Here is a 15,470-nt window from a genome sequence, read left to right as displayed (position 1 = left end):
CTGCATTTGCTGCACTTGCCTTCTAAGGTTTCAGTGGGTGGTGGGGCTGGAAGGGGAAGAGATGGGAGAAGAAGAATTGGAGAGAGCAAGTAGATACAACTTTTTTGAAAACATTTGTTATAGAGAGGAATGGGGAGTGATAAACTGGAAGGGGAAGGAGGATTGAGAGAGTTCATTTTTATGATGAGACAATACTTATACAGTACTGGGAAAGAGAGGGGAAAATTAATGCAGGTCAGAGGAGAGAAGCACCTGTAGCAGTATCCTGAACTGAGCAGCCAAGGAGTGGAGTCTAGTGTATACACGCAGTCGTTAGTCTATGATCCAGTACAGCAAACAAATGCAAGGCCCCGGAAATCGAGTATGACTGCTGGGCAGCTCTAAGAGTCCAACTGGAGAGGTGTGATCAGCAATGTAAAATGAGACCAGTCAACTTGATGATGTGTTTTTCTCTAGCTTCACTCAACTGTATGGAATAGAGTAGGGAAAATTTGAATTTGGTTTAGCTAAGTAAGTTTAACCAAGTAACAGAGGGACAAGGGAATCAAGAGTATGTTCAAGGAAGTGATGAAAAATTGGACCACAGATTTAAGCTGAATGAGGAGGAAAGTGAGGACATGGAAAGAGTGAGGGCCAGTGAAAATACAGTTGGATCAATGGATTTTAGGTTCTGACAGAGTTGAAGGATTGTTGGAATTCACAGGGTGAGAACCCACAAAGAAATCTAAGCCTTAATGATGCCCAAAGATGCTAGAAGTTAAGCCCTTGCCAGTGTGAGCGCCTACATAAAGTCACTCCAAAATAAATAAATTGGCCTTCCTTAAGTGAAATAAGTCAGTCAGAGAAAGATAAATACCCTAGGATTTCACTCATGTGTGGAATTAGAAAACAAAACAAAACAAAGGAACAAAGGAAAAAGGAGAGCAAGAGAAACCAAGAAACAGACTCTTAACTATCGAGAACAAACTGAGGATTACCAGAGAGAGGGTAGGTGGGGGGATGGGTGAAGCAGGTGATGGGGATTAAGGAGGACACTTATCATGATGAGCCCTGAGTAATGTATGGAAGTACTGAACCACTACATTTGCACCTGAAACCAATATAACACTGTGTGCCAACTATACTGGAATTACAATGTAAAAACTTAATTAAATTTTTAAAAAATAAAATAAATCAGTCTTCTTCCTTCTCAATCACTGACAAGAGAGAGTGACCTCATAATGTGGCATGATTAAATCCTGTTGGTGGATTCCAGATTTTCACACACTTCCTGCCATTTCCTGCAAATGGCAAAGCAGAGATTCCAGCGGGCTCTCAGACATGGCAGAATGCCAGGTCAGCCAAAGAATCTCTCATTTCTGCAGCCTGAAGAGAACTGAACATCTGATCTCAGGAGGTCTATTGTGTTCATCGGATTTCAAAGCGAGGTCACATCTGTTTTAAGCTGTTCCACAGGAGCAAGCTTGCACTTTTTTGAGCCCCACTCTTGCCTCGGGTGTGGAATGGAGCAAAAAACCAGAACCTCTCTGGCCAAGCTCTTTAGACAGGAACAATGAAGAAACTAACACCTTGGTTGGGCAAGAAGAGAGAAAGAGCCCCAAAGCAAACATCTCAGGAAAACCATGCTTTCAGAGTGGAGTATCGGCCCACTTTTCCCAGCCAGGATCAAACCAATGCTCTCCCAAGCATCTCCCTATTATTCACTAACACCACAAAATACCACATAAGTCAAAAGGACATTGACACAAGTCATGCTGAAATTCTTATCTCTTTCTCTCTCTGCCACTGAACACCCAAAATTTCTTTTAGGGTCTAAATTCGTGACTCCATAGTCAGCCATTTTCAACTTCCCTTATACAAGTCTCTTGTCAGGATTTTAGGATTTTAAACCTTTATCTTCATTGAATAACACAGGCCTGAAAAAGAGGAAATGGTCAATTAATAGCTTTTTTTTTTTTCCCTTTCAGCTTAAAAAAAAAAAGAAAAAGACCTCCCAGCAATAAACATAGCACCAACTGTACAGGAATTCTGAGTAAATGTGAATTTACTTGATTATAACAAGCAAAACAAGCAACCAATGCGTTTTGCTTTCTTGAAATTTTTTTTAAAAAGTCATTTAAAATTGTAAAATAAGCATCAAAAAAAAATTTTTAAAGGCATCAAACACTAATCCTCTTTCAGTTTTTAGTCAAGTTCTACCATACTTACAATACTTGTCACCCTTCACAGATCCCAGATCCTGTAAAAAGTTGAACTTCGATTATAAGGCAAAGATTTGCCATCAGAGAATGGAACTGAAATCAGAATGTCCCGCCTCTGTGAGTTTAAGAAAAAGCCTTAATGGTTCTTTTTAGTGTGGGGTTTGGGGTTGAGCAGTATTTAAAGCACTAAACTGTCTCTCCAGTATTTGAGGGGATTAGGTTTAGAGTTCATTGTGTTGACTGTCTTTTGAAAGATTAGATAGTTTAGTTAGGCTCCTACTGACCATGTAAATGTCCCAGTGTTTATTGACTGTCTGCCGTCATTATCAAAGACTGAACACAATCGACACCTTGTAAACAGAAATCCCATTATTTTGCGGGTACTGATAAGATTTACCGGGAGGCTTTAATTTTTTTATGATTGACTAGCCAGTTAAAAATATTAATACGGTACAGGAAAGCATGATAAATGAGTATGTATTCAGTCAACAAACTTGCCCTTTTGTTTGGAAACTACGATCTCATTTTGCTGGTAGATGGTAGAAATAATTATCCGTACAGTACAGTGCTCTGTTTAAAAACACTTCTTAAAAAAAAAAATAAAATAAAATAAAAAATAAGAACTTCTTAAGTACATTTGGATGTGTTATATGTGTTTCCACGAATCCTTCAACGATCTGCAAAGAGTTTCATGTTCTTAGAGAAAGATGTTTTAAATTTTTCAGTACATAGAAAAATTCTATGGAAAGTATGATTTACTTCGAGAATATTATAAGGACTTGTATGTTGAGTGATTTGGGCCTGCGTTTAAAAATGTTTTAATCAAAATAAAATTTAGAAAGGCATGCACGGACGTGTCGCGTTTGACCACAGGTAAAAATCCGCAGAATCAATGTTATTTTGACTCTGAATGCGTTGATCTCTGCCAGGGAGCTGCCATGCAAACTTCCCTCTCCGGCTCCAGTAAGGTTTGTGAAAGATACGAAAGGTGGATGGAGAAGTGTGCCTTCCCTGGGGACCCATATGGCAAGGCCTCAAGAAAAGAGAACTTGGACAGCATTCAGTTTCACGAGAGCAAGGAGGAGCCTTGCTGCAGGAAGCCCCCGGCGGGATCTGACGTGCCACAGACACTGAGAGACAGACCCGGAATCAGACAATTTGGCCTGAGAGAAGTGGAAACGGTGCCACCCCCGCCACCTTCGATTGCCTTGGAATCAACCATAAATTACTTCATGTAAAACACAGTGTCTTCACAATTAAGTCCCCACACACCTTCCCAGCCTCATCAGCTCCCAGCTTTCGGGCCTTGGACCTCTGTTTGGGCGGTACCCTGCTTCCTCACCACCTGACTTGAAATGTCAGCTGCTTCCTCGCCTCTTCACTCTCACATCCGAATGTCAGCTCTTCTGTGATGCCTCCACACACTCCCTCAGACAAGGACCTCACTTGCTCCCCTGTATGCACAGGCTGCTTGTCCTCTTGTTCCCCACGTCTGTAAGCTCCTCCAGGCCAGGACATCTCTTTTTATAACCCTAGGGACAAGCATATATAATGTGCTCAATAAATGTACAGGGCAAGAAGAAAGAAGACACATACGCAAGCCTTTGCTCACTCGCCTGCCCCTTCCCTCCACTGTGAAGCTTACCCATCAATTAAAAACCAACTGCATTTTGAAGACTTCCCCAACTAATGATCTCCCACCTCTTTAAACTCCTGTAGCACCTAAGTGAGAATTACACAATTGACACTTAACAGACTTGTGTCCTCACCTTAGCTGTGCTTTTATATCTATGTGTTATTTCCCCAACCACAATCAAAGAGCTCTTTGTGGTGGGGGCGGAGTCTAACCTCCTCCTGTCACCCACAAGGCCTAGCAGTGCTCAGCTTTGGGTCATTACCTACCAAGTGTTGGTTGACTAAGGAGGAGAAGTGTAAGGTCTGGAAGGTAACCAGGAAGGTGATTTTGACAGACTTAGTGAAAGAGGGCACATTCAGGACAGCTCAGGACCAGACAGACGTCAAGCAATGAGGAGCAGCAAGCAGACTGCCCCCAAATCTTCAAGCACTTCAAAGGGAGAAAAAGTAAGTTCACCAAGTGTTTAGCAAGGGTTGGGGACAGCTGCACTTTGCTTATGGCAAACCAGAGTGTTGCAGGTAGGAGCCAATGTCCATAATCAGTTGCTGAAGACAAACCAGCCAAAGAAGGGAAAGTCAGAAAAGTGAGCACTAATTATGTGCTAGGCATCTGACATACATTCTTTTTTTCAAAACATCTTGATTGAGATAGAATTCAGATACCCTACAATTCAGCTATTTAGCCAAATTCAGGGCAATTCAGTAGTTTTTTGTGTATTCAGAGAGTTGTGTAACCAAAAGCACAATTTTAGAACACTCTCATCACCCCCTAAAAGAAATGCTGTACCCACTAGCAGTCACTCCCCATTTCCCGCAGAGCATCACCCTCCCACCCTCACCTCCAGCTCTAGGCAACCTCTACTCTGCTTTCTCTTTCTATAGATTTGCCTATTCTAGACATTTCACATATAAGGAATCATACAACATGTGGTATTTTATGAATGACTTCTTTCACTTAGCATAGATTTTAAGGTTCATCTGTGTTGTAGAGAGTATCAGAACTCTATTGCTTCTTATTGCCAAATAGTATTCCACTGTGTGGATATAGGACATTTAACTTATCCATTCATCAGTTGATGGACATTTCAGTGGATTCTTGATGTACATTCTTTCATTTTTCTCTCCCCAGTACTTCTGGGAGGTAGGTATTAACATCTTCTTTTCACAGATGAGTAAACTGAGCCTCAGAAAGGTTAACTACCCCACCCCTTCATGAAAATAATGGCCCTGAGATTGAACCAGGTCTGCCTGAGTGCTGAACCTCTATGTTTAATCACCATGTGTTACTGAGCAAACACTGTCAATGGGGGGATGGAGATCATGCCGAATCCTAAGCCCTCACAGAGATCAGTGACATTCCCCATCTCTCAAGGAACTGAGCTATCAATTTTAGAATGTGAGAGTTGTGTGACATAGAAGAAAAAAATGAGCTTTGGAGCTAGACAATCTTTAATTCGAATCCCACATACAAGCTTCATGATTTGGGGCAGATTGTTTCACTTCTCTGAGCCTCCATTTATTCACCTATAAAAATGCAGATAATTCCTACCTGGCAGGATTAAATGAGCTCCTAAATGTAAAGTACCCAATATATAATATGTAACCAAAATATGGTCACTATTCTTATTATCCTTTGCTTGCAGTGGTACCAAGCAAATAAAATACACACAGACACTTCCCTCATGGAGGGGAATCTGAGGAGGTTGGTTTGGGATATGCAGGAGTAAGAGATCCAGGCAGAAGTCTCCAGTGGTCGGCAGACAGAGATAAGAGGCAGGAGCTCAGGTGAGAGGTCAGGGCTAGAGATACAGACTTGGGGTTATCAGCATGGCGCTGAGGGTTGAAGCTGTGACAACTATCTGGGTTGAACCAGGCAGAAAATAAAGAAATGAGTCCAATGCCTGAGCCTTGGGATGTCTACAATGAAGGCCAGGAGAAAGACTAGCAAACAGTAAGGGTTACAGAATTTGGAGGTATGTAGTTAGACCAGAATTGCATTTAATTCTGAAAGCCAAATGAGAAAATATATTCAAGAAAGGGATAAGAGATAGGGGAGAAAGTTGAGGTTATGTTGTAAAATGTTTGCAACAATGAGAACTGACAGTAAGCCAATTGCATTTTGTAGTCAGAAGTCAATACGACTTAAATGCTAAGCCTTTATCCACCCATCCCTCCATTCATTCCTTGCTCATTCAGCATTCACTGAACACCTAGAGTGCACCAGGCACTGGACTATCCCTCCAAGAAACACATGGAGAAAACACAATCCCTTGCTGCTTTAAGCATGACATAAAATGGAAAGAAAGTTCAGTGTTCTGAGACTACTTTTGTGCATGAATTGGGTCCAGCAGGAGAAACTACCTTCATGGCACAATTGTGATAGAAGGATAGAGATTTAACAAATCAGGAGAAAACTGAAGGGCATGTCAAAGGCAGGCTGAATGAAGAAGGGCCTCTTAGTTTAATTTTAATAGGGGGACTAAAGAAGAGAGAAAAGAGAATACTGAAGCATTTGGGTCCACGTATTTCATAGAAATGGTATCTGGAGACTTCTCTCTTTGGTTTACAATTGGGATACTGCTACTTGAATCTACCAATTTTGGGAACTTGGGGTGAACTTTTTAAAGTTGACACTGCAGGGACGCCTGGGTGGCTCAGTTGGTTAAGCAGCTGCCTTCAGCTCAGGTCATGATCCCAGCGTCCTGGGATCGAGTCCCACATCAGGCTCCTTGCTCGGCGGGGAGCCTGCTTCTCCCTCTGCCTCTGCCTGCCATTCTGTCTGCCTGTGCTTGCTCTCTCTCTCTCTCTGATAAATAAATAAAATCTTTAAAAATAAATAAATAAATAAATAAATAAATAAAGTTGACACTGCATTTTAAGTGCATGTAATGATCATTTCTTGCCAAGAATCTTGAAGGATACAGGATTTTTTTCTCCCAAAAGTTTAAGTAAAATGGATCCTTGCAAACAGTGCACTGTGTTTATCCTTTAGTACAAAGCGACAAGTTTGTTTGTTTGTTTTTTAAGGTTTTATTTCTTTATTTGGGAGAGAGAGTGAAAGAGAGTATGAGCAGGGGGAGGGGCGGAAGGAGAGGGAGAGGCAGACTCTCAGCTGAGCAGGAAGCCCGATGCAGGGCTCCCTCCCAGGACCCTGGGATCATGACCTGAGCTGAAGACAGATGCTTAACCAACTAAGCCACCCAAATTCCCCCAAATTTTGACCCACTACAGAAACCACAGACTCCTCCTCTTCCCCCATTCCCCAGCCTCTAGTCAAGGTACCCCACAGCAGAGGACCAAGTTAGGGAATGGAGGCCAGAATACCATGGCATCATTTCTGTGGTATACCCCATATTTATCAATAAGAGAAATAGAAAAACAACAAGGACTAAAAATCGATCAGAAGTTATGGATGGGACGGGCGCCTGGGTGGCTCAGTGGGTTAAGCCGCTGCCTTCGGCTCAGGTCATGATCTCAGGGTCCTGGGATCGAGGCCCGCATCGGGCTCTCTGCTCAGCAGGGAGCCTGCTTCCCTCTCTCTCTCTCTGCCTGCCTCTCCATCTACTTGTGATTTCTCTCTGTCAAATAAATAAATAAAATCTTAAAAAAAAAAAAAAAAAAAAAAAAAAAAAAAGAAGTTATGGATGGGAAACAAAGAATAGGCATAATAGATATGGAAACATTAAAATCAAGAAATAAAACCAGAAGCTCAAAAATCAAAAGCAAAACCTTGTGACACTTTTAATACTAAAGGGTAAAACAAATTGAAAATGTTAAATAAAAAATGTCAGGAAGAACTTAAACTTGAAAAAATGGAATGAAGAAAAACCACAACATAAAAAAAAAACACCCTAAATATTGACAAGCTAAACTAACAATAAACTTTTAAAACTGGATAATATGAAAATGTTGGTAACATTAAGATAAAAAGAAAGATGATAGGAGTAGATTTTTTAAAGTCTAATCAAAATATCAAAATGAGGGACGCCTGGGTGGCTCAGTTGGTTAAGCAGCTGCCTTCAGCTCAGGTCATGATCCCAGGGTCCTGGGATCGAGTCCCACATCGGGCTCCTTGCTCGGCAGGGAGCCTGCTTCTCCCTCTGCCTCTGCCTGCCTCTCTGTCTGCCTGTGCTCGCTCGCGCTCTCTCCCTCTGTCTCTGAAAAATAAATAAAATATTTAAAAAAAAAAAAAAAAAAAAAAAAAAAAAAAAAATATCAAAATGATAAGGTAAGAGAATAAAAATAGGAAATAGAAGGCTAAACAAATTAAAATACCAAAAAAGAAAGCAGATTAAAACCTAAAAACTCATGTAAAAGAATAAAATTATATCAAATACTAAAATGCATGAAATTAGTGAAAATCAAGAGAAAAGAAATCAGAATTTAAAAAACACATTAAGAAAATATGTGAATATTTTTAAAGTTAAGGTGTTAAAAATAAATATCTGGTAAGAATTAAACATACATCTAACAGAGAAAAATTGTCAAGTAGTGTCTGTTCCTAACATGATCCTCTCATCTGAATGAAGCTACACCCACCCACGTTCCTGACAGAGGGTATGGGCAAAGTGAAGGGAGTAACAGCCAAGTAGACTTTCTCTCCTCCATCTTGATGAGGACACAGTACCATGCCCAGGGTGCCAGGGCAGCTAAGAGAGTCCAGGTCCCCCAGGATTCTGCCCGACCCTGTAAAAGTTCTTGAAAGTGGTAATGTCATAGGACAACCAGCAGCAGAGTGAAGGGCTCACAGGGAATTAGCAGGGTCTCCCTCTCTCACATATCATAGGAGGCATCGGTTAGGTTAGGGGTAGCTGCGAGTAATAGGGATCCAGAATAAAAGAGGGCTGAATAACCTCGAATTGCATTTCTTTCTGGTGTAACCACCCAGAGGTACGTGCAGGCAGGGATGATAATTCTGCTCCATGAAGTCCTCGAGGTCTTGCGCTCCTTCCAGCTTTCTGCCCACCATGCCTACGACCCTATACTTAGGCCTTGTTCTCATGACCCATAATGGAGTTCTAGTCTCTCTCTCCAGGAGGAAGGAAATAAGAAACACCAAGGGCAGGGTTGGGGAGGGTACCTGAGTGGCTCAGTGGGTTAAAGCCTCTGCCTTCAGCTCGAGTCCTGGTCTCAGGGTCCTGGGATCAAGCCCCGCATCGGGCTCTCTGCTTGTTGGGGAGCCTACTTTCCCCCTCCTCTCTCTGCCTGTCTCTCTGCCTACCTGTGATCTCTGTCAAATAAATAAAAAATAAAATATAATATAATATAAATAAATTAAATAAATAAATAAATAAAATAAATTTTAAAAGAAAGAAACAGCAAAGGGCATATGCCAGTTAGCTCTTAAGAAAGGTTTCCAGAACTACCCCACAGCACTTCTACTCATACCTCACTGGCAAAAACTAAGTAACAATTAGCAACAAGGGATGCTGGAAGATATAGTTTTAATTTGGGGGGCATGTGCGCAGCTGCAAAACTTCTGTTTTGATAAAAAGTGAGAATAGATACTGAGGGTTAATTAAAGCCCCTGTCCTGGTCCAGGGCAACATCAGAACCTTTCTCCCTTCCTCTCTTGAAGAATGTGCATTTAGTTCAGATGAGAACCAATTTTAAACGTCTTTGATAACCCACATCATGCTAGAGGAATGAAGACTCCTAAAACTACATGAAAAAACACTGGCATCAATATGAATGTTTCCACACACTGTGAGAAGGGTCATGATTTGATCACAAGACACCAATGCCTTACTCTGCTCTGAGCCACTAGGAATCTGAAAACAAAAGTTAATATCCAGTTGTAAAGACCCAAGGTTGCCTCTTGATACAAAGGAAGTAGTTAGATTTCTGGTTTGGTTTCTGCCTCCTATTTACTTCCCTGAATATCCTGCCCTGAATAAGTTACCCACCTGCATTTTCCCCTTTGGGATACTGCCTGTTGGACACAACGAAACAGACAGAGGAACGTAGAAGAATGTACATGTCTCCCAGTATGTTTCCAGCACTATATTAGTGACCAAGGAGTATCACAAAGGGAAAACCCTTTGGGTCCCATGACAAGAAGATGCATTTATATAGGGCCTCAGTTTACTTCTGCATAATAAAGGGATTGAACTGGACCGGGGAGTTCTAAAACTATGGTCTGTATAAGTATACACTACGTAGCTGGTTAGAAAAAGCCAGATTTCAGATAGATGAGTAAATTTTAATATAACAGTATGAAAATTTGGTGATATGATTTCAGATTCCACACTGCAATTACCCTTCAAGAAACTGTTATGTGGGGTGCCCGAGTGGCTCAGTCAGTCAAGCATCTGCCTTCGGCTCAGGTCCTGATTCCGGGATCCTGGAATGGAACCCTTAAGTCAGACTCCCTGCTGAGTGGGAAGTCTGCTTCTCTCCACTTCTGCTCCCTGCAATATGTGCGCGCTCTCTCTTTCTCTCTCTCCCTCAAATAAATGAACAAAATATTTTTAAAAAGAAAGAAACTCTTACTTGTCCAACTTTGATGAAATTTTTTTAAAAAGCACAATTATCTGAGAAAGCTACATCCTACTTTTTTCTAACTTCATACCTATATGAGACCTACCAGACTTCAACCAAAACAACATATCACAACAGAGTCAATCAATGCAGAAGCAGAAAAGACAATCCATCTGTCCTTAATTAAAGCTAGATATTAAGAAGAATGGCAGGAATATAAAATTATACCACACTTCTTACTAAAGTATTCATTTTGGAAAATATAATTATTATTCATGGGATATATATGTTAATGTAATGGCTTTACTGTTATTTTAAAATAGATTAATAAATAAATATTTAAATTTAAAAAAAAATTCAGGGGGACGCCTGGGTGGCTCAGTTGGTTGGACGACTGCCTTCGGCTCAGGTCATGATCCCGGAGTCCCGGGATCGAGTCCCGCATCGGGCTCCCAGCTCCATGGGGAGTCTGCTTCACTCTCTGATCTTCTCCTTGCTCATGCTCTCTCTCACTGTCTCTCTCTCAAATAAATAAATAAAATATTTAAAAAAAAAATTCAGAATTCAAGCCTTCCAACCTCCCCCCACACCAACACCATGCAGGTTTCTGGTTCAGCAGCAATGAGTTTGGGGCTAAGAATGTCCATTCTCGATAATTCCCCCAGGGTTTCTGATGCAGGTGGCGTTTAGATAACGTTTTGGATGGGGGCTCTCTGTCCCCCCTCCTGCCCTTAACTATAAATAGGAAAGTCAAGTAGAGAAATTACTTGGAAGGCCATGGAGAGATTTCCAAATGGTACTTTTGTTTCCTCTGAGTAGATTTCAGGGCCAGTCATGTGACCTCCCCTCACAGGGTTAACGCTTCCAAGTGTCATGGCTTCCTCACCTGTCCTTAAACCCGCCCATCTGGCCAGGGTGCATTTAGCTATGTTTGAACTGAATGTTTCCTTTGGTAAAGCTTTCCCCCATTATAGTCATTTCTCAAAGGATTTATAACCTTCAAGGTAAAGGTCCCTGAAACAGGACTGGAAGGATGATCTCGACCACAGGCTCATTAAGACCACTTCACGTACATTAATGTCTTCGGTCTCCAGATTTATTGCAACACGGTAAAGCCTCTTTTTAGAAAGCATACTCTTAGCTCCATTTATCCAGCAGGCTCTTCCAGAAAGAGAGCACAAGTAAAATGATTTGAGATAGAATCAAAGAATTCCATCTTTTTAATTAGTGTGTTAAACACAGGAACACCTAATACAAATATTTGACGACGTGGTCCAGCACTGGCTCTGAGGTCACCGGGTACATTTATAGGAAACTCTAAAGGCCCTCACAATAATTGTCTTGGGTTATGACTTCTCGAATTGCTCTTCATTGCCAATAGCACTGCATTTGGACATAAATAAAATTTGCTGAATTAGGGCACTGTTCTGGTTAAAATGTTTAATCTTCACTTTAACTGAGTTGTGTTCATCGAGGTCCTTTTGTTTTGTGGAAGAGGGTACCTTTACACAAGGCAAGTTCTTTTTACGCAGCCTAATGACTCACTAATTTAAAATCCTTTTTGGGTAGAAGCCAGGCTTATCTGGTCAACATGGGGGAGAGAAGGAATCAGTTTCAAAACTACATTAGGTTAGCATCATTCTACAATGCATAATTTCTAACTGAACATATTATGTAAATGGTTTCATTACATGCTTCTGTGGGGGAAAAGCTGCTAATCACATCCTTAAACAGTTTCTGCTTTGCACAGAAATCTACCTCGCAAATGAGATTTACTATTTCATCACATGATGCTCTAAATCACAGGCTCTGGACTGGTCTACATCTGAGATGCCAGACTCGTTCCTTGTCTGAAATAATAGGCAGTTGTGCTATGGAAAGAGAAGAGGCAAAGAACATTGCTCAGCCAGACAACAAAGAGGCAAAGAGGACACAGGTAAAAAGGCCCAGGGAAAGGGTATGGAGTGGAAGAGTATGTGTTCCTTTTCAGAGCATCTTAATTTGGGGGAGTCGGGGGGGAGGTTCCTATTTTTATTTAAATTCAATTAGTTAACATGCAGTGTACTATTAGTTTCAGAGGTAGAGGTCAGGGATTCATCAGTTGCATACAACACCCAGTGTTCATTACATCACATGCCCTCCTTAATGCCCATCACCCAGCTACCCTCAGTTTGTTTCCTATGCTTAAGAAACTCTTATGGTTTGTCTCCCTCTCTGATTTTGTCTTGTTTTCTTTTTCCTGGGTTTGTTTTCTTACTAGCCAGAATCATGCTCTATGTATTGTCCTTTAAATGGACCTCTACCTTTCTACTAAGTTTCTACTCAGGGCTATCTTTATTTATTTTATTATTATTATTTTTTTCATTTAACATTGCCTTTTGAGAGCTATATAAGCCATTTCCAGCACACCTTTGAAGATTTATTTATTTCTTATACAGAAAGAGCAAGCAAGCATGAGCAGACAGTGCAGAGGGAGAGGAGGAGGGAGAATCTCAAGCGGACTCCACACTGAGCACAGAGCCCAACATGGGGCTCGATCTCACAACCCTGAGATCAAGACCTGAGCTGAAACCAAAAGTTGGACGCCTAATCAACTGCACCATTCTTAAATCTTGTGTTAGGTAGAACCCTGAAATGAGTGTGTTTACAACACACTCCTCCCATACCACCCCAAAGATTACTGCCCACCCCCTACATGGTACCTGAAAGTCCTTATTATATCTCTGCATCTCCGGGACCCAACTTAGTGCCTGGCACTTAGTAGGTACTAGTGAAAGGTTTGATGAATGAATGAATGGATAGATGGAGAGAATAGAGAACTATCAATTTAACACATCTTTTATTTTTTACTTTTCAAAGATTTTTATTTATTTATTTGACAGATAGAGATCATAAGTAGGCAGAGAGGCAGGCAGAGAGAGAGGAGGAAGCAGGCTCCCTGCAGAGCAGAGAGCCGGATGTGGGGCTTGATCCCAGGACCCTGGGATCATGACCTGAGCCAAAGGCTGAGGCTTTAACCCACTGAGCCACCCAGGTGCCCCTTAACACATCTTTTAAAATACAGCTCTCCTTATGAAGGTTAGAGGTCTTTTGCTTATTGTCATGAGTGTGTATGGACTGGATTAATTTAATTCCTTGGGAGAAATTAAAGTGACGAATTTTGGAATATGAGACACTAGCGGAGAAGAGAGGAGAAAGAAGGCAGGTCTGGTTCAGGACATTGGTAAGCAGCCAAGACAATAGGAGGTCTTTGAACACCTGGAGGGTGGGTGTGAGGGTGTGAAGAATCCCGGTGAATCTTCCAAACTGGGATCACCTCATTGTTCTGGTTGAACATTATTATCTCTCCTGGACTTTAAGAAAATTATTTTCTTTCTATTCCTCCTCTATTCCAGTCTCAAGCCCCTAGGAAGCCAAGTTACCCTCTAGCAAAAAAAACACTTGCAATTACTTATTTTGAGCATCTCAGCGGGAAATGGGGTACCTCTAAGAGAGGGCTTGGGCAAGTCAGAGAGGCATCAGCAGTGGCTCTCAGTTTTGAACAATTTATCTAATTTTCCAGTTTCTGACAGACTTGCCATCCTCTTCTCTGAAAATGATGTTATTTTCACCATCAAAAAGAGGCCATTGCAATTACGGTTGTTCTAGTAATAACAAGAGTAAATTAGAAAGAGTCTGTCCATTGATGGGGAAATAATTACAGACCACTACGCAACAGGAGAAAAGTATGAGGTTGATGAATCTACCAACATGAAGAATTCTCAAAGTCACATTCTTTTTTTTTTTTAATAATGTTTTGTTTATTTTTGGGACATAGAATGATGACTACTTTTGACAGCTCATCATCAATTACCTTATATAATAATGAGAAAAATATTGCCCTGTTAAAAAGTATTGCAAACTAACTTCTTTTTTTTTAATTTATTTTTTACTTTCAGCATAACACTATTCATTATTTTTGCACCACACCCAGTGCTCCATGCAATCGGTGCCCTCTATGATACCCACCACCTGGTACCCTGACCTCCCACCTTCAAAGTCACATTCTTAAATGAGAAAAGCAAATTGGGAAATATGTTATCTCACCACCTTTCAAAAAACACACATCTCAACAATATATTTCTGGATGTATGCATATATGTAAAGTAATACAAATAGATCTTCTGAAAAGTACCCCACTGCTAACACACTGCTCTTGGAGAGGGGATTAGGACCATCAAAGGAAAATGGATCAAAGGTAACTTACGGGGCACCTGAGTGGCTCAGTTGGTTAAGCGTCCAACTGGATTTTGGCTCAGGTCATGATCTCAGGGTTGTGGGATCGAGCCCCATATCGGGCTCTAAGTTCAGCCGGGAATCTGCTTGAGATTCTCTCTCCCTGTCTTCCTCTGCCCTTCCCCCTGCTTGAGTGCATGTGCTCACTCTCTCTCAAGTAAGTAAAGAAATCTTAGGGGAAAAAAGGTAACTTTTGCTTTATCTGTCTCAGTGCTGGAGACAAAAGAAAAAATTTTTTTTTAAATTATAGCTTTTCCTCTAGAAAAATAAAAGGGAAGATATTCAGCAACCACTCATTCATATCCTAGTGGGCCTCTCATACCCTTGACCTACTGAGTCATTCTCTCCAACGGCTAGAAAGAGCACAGTCCATGTTTCTGTTGTCCAGTACAGTTGCAACACATGGCTAATGAGCATTTGAAATTAGGTTACTCCAAACTGAAATAGGTTGTAAGTCTAAAAATACACTCTAGAATTCAAAGACTCAGTTTTAAAAAAAAAAGTAAAACGCCTCGGGCGCCTGGGTGGCTCAGTGGGTTAAGCCGCTGCCTTCGGCTCAGGTCATGATCTCAGAGTCCTGGTATCAAGTCCCGCATCGGGCTCTCTGCTCAGCGGAGAGCCTGCTTCCCTCTCTCTCTCTCTCTCTGGCTGCCTCTCCGTCTACTTATGATTTCTCTCTGTCAAATTAATAAATAAAATCTTTAAAAAAAAAAAAAAGTAAAATGCCTCATTAACAATTGTGAATACTGATTACATGTTGAAATTATATATTAGATAAAATATATTATTTGGGGGTGCCTGGGTGGTTCAGTGGTTAGGCATCTGCCTTTGGCTTGGGTCAAGATCCCAAGGTCCTGAGATCAAGCCCTGCATCAGCCT

At 41.2% G+C, this 15,470-nt stretch overlaps 1 long non-coding RNA gene across 1 annotated transcript in view; it reads right to left on the bottom strand.

Moving 5' to 3' along the window:
• Positions 1 to 1,368: 1,368 nt before the first annotated feature.
• LOC116572781 overlaps positions 1,369 to 15,470 on the bottom strand; it is a 32,218-nt gene continuing 18,116 nt past the window's right edge. The window contains exons 2-3 of the long non-coding RNA XR_004278508.1: positions 3,643 to 3,733; positions 1,369 to 1,916 (exon numbers count right to left, since the gene is read on the bottom strand). This is a non-coding gene — a long non-coding RNA (uncharacterized LOC116572781). The remainder of the gene's footprint in view (positions 1,917 to 3,642; positions 3,734 to 15,470) is intronic.

This window comes from Mustela erminea, chromosome 14 (genome assembly GCF_009829155.1).
Source record: "Mustela erminea isolate mMusErm1 chromosome 14, mMusErm1.Pri, whole genome shotgun sequence".
In the NCBI taxonomy this organism is placed as follows: Eukaryota; Metazoa; Chordata; class Mammalia; order Carnivora; family Mustelidae; genus Mustela; species Mustela erminea.
This window is presented reverse-complemented; position numbering and strand designations above follow the sequence as displayed.